Source organism: Suricata suricatta, chromosome 10 (genome assembly GCF_006229205.1).
Source record: "Suricata suricatta isolate VVHF042 chromosome 10, meerkat_22Aug2017_6uvM2_HiC, whole genome shotgun sequence".
NCBI lineage: Eukaryota > Metazoa > Chordata > Mammalia > Carnivora > Herpestidae > Suricata > Suricata suricatta.
This window is the reverse complement of record NC_043709.1, coordinates 58,366,403-58,368,584: the sequence shown is the minus strand read 5'-3', so window position 1 is coordinate 58,368,584 and position 2,182 is coordinate 58,366,403.

Below are 2,182 nucleotides of genomic sequence, written 5' to 3'. Positions count from 1 at the left end.
TTCCAATGTCATTGATCACTTTGCATGTGACTATTTTCCCTTTTACAACTGTCTTGTTCAGATACATCGCTCCTAGAAGTCATCGGTTTCTACTTTGCTTTGGTTGCTTTGCTACTCACTCTGGCAACTGGTGATTTTATCTTACATGTATATTATCAGAACTATTTTGAAAATCCCATCTGCCAGTCAGAGAAAAAAGGCTTTCTCCACATGCTCGTCTCATATGACTGTCATCTCTATCTCTTATGGAAGCTGTATATTTATGTATGCCAACCCCTCTGCGAAAGAAAGGGCGTCACTGACCAAGGGAGTAGCTATTCTCAATACCTCTGTTGCCCCCATGCTGAACCCCTTCATTTACACTCTGAGAAACCAGCAGGTGAAGCAAGCCTTCAAAGATGTGGTGCATAAAGTAGCATTTTCATCAAATAAATGAAATCTTTATTTTGGCAAACAAATGACACGCTAAACAGTAAGTAAAATCTTAAAATTCCTAAATATCTGTGTCAGTATGCTTGTTCTGGTGTCTCTTACATGTCACCTTACAGTTAATTTAATGTTTTCCCAGTCCATTTCCACTTCTATACCCAGGTTTCCTCATGCATTGTTCAATTTTTTAAACATATGGTAAACTTTATTTCTCCTATAAAATTTTATGGAAATTGATTTCTTTACAACATACTCTATAGCACAATGTGAAAAATAGTTTTAATTCTATTAATAAAAATCCCTACAAAACACATCTAAGACCATATCATACTTCAAATATAGAGTTTCAAAATCAGTATGTGATTTTTTTTGTATTTTTAAGATATTATTGGTAACAACATTTAAAAATCTATGCTTCCTATATTATTGTATATTACATTCAGTCCTTAGAAGTAATATGTAGTATGACAATAAACTATTATAAAACAAGTAATATATAGTAGTGAATTGCACTTTAAATGTAGAGCTTTATATTTTGAGAAATTTAGTGCATATTATCAAGGAAAATCTTGATTATGATATTGAGCAATATTTATAGAAGTTCCATGTTCTGTATTGATATATATATACATATATACACATATATATAGTTAAAAATCCAAAATACATGTGATAAACCTAAAATGCATGCCACTCTCCTACTTCACTGAACATAATTTGTCAGTAGCACATATATTTATCCAGGATAAGCTAATGAAGATTTCATTTATTTGATTGGACCATTGTTCTCTGTTTCTTCATGTTCCTAGTACCTTTGTGCTGTTATGTACACGTTTGAAAAAACCGTCTCCCATAGTCTTGTAAAACCAGATTTGTGCAGAGGAAGAGCATCACCAATCCATCCCCCTAGAGATTCTGGGGGCCTCTCAAGCCTTTGCTAAGGATATGTATTCTAAGAATTTCACAAGGATATTCCTAGTTAGAAGATTTACTCATTTTTTTGCTTTAATGAAGCTTGTAATTTCTTTCTCAGCTCTGTTTCTGTCTGTGGTCACTCAGGTCCTGGAAACAACAGCATGCCCTCCAGATCCTTTCTGTTCTCAGCACCCCACAGTCACCTAGAGTATGTCAGGTCCCATGAGTTAACAAACGAATGTTTCTATTTTACCTTCGCTTATTCCTCTGTCATGCTCTTCCTTACTTTATGTAGATCTGACTTTGTGAATTGTATTATTTTCCTTCTCTTTAAAGCATTTCTTTATTTTTTAATTTAAATTGTTAAAAAATTGTTTTATGGTTATTTATTATTGAGAGAGAGAGAAAAACAGAGCATGAGTAAGGGAGGGGCAGAGAGAGAGAGGGAGACACTGAATCTGAGGCAGGCTCCAGGCTCTGAGCTGTCAGCACAGACCCCAACATGGGGCTTGAACCCACAAACTGTGAGATCATGACCTGAGCCAAAGTCGGACGCTTAACCAACTGAGCCACCCAGGGATCCCTAATTAAAAAAAAAAATTTTAAATGTTTTATTTACTTGAGAGAGAGAGAGAGAGAGAGAGAGAGAGAGAGAGAGAGAGAGAGAGACCGTGTGAGCAGGGGAGGGTCAGAAAAGAGGAAGACACAGAATCTGAAGACAGGCTCCAGGCTCTGAGCTAACCGTTAGCACAGAGCCCGATGTGGGGCTCTAACCTATGAACCTTGAAATCATGACCTGAGCCAAAGCTCGTCACTTAACCTACTGAGCCACCCAGGC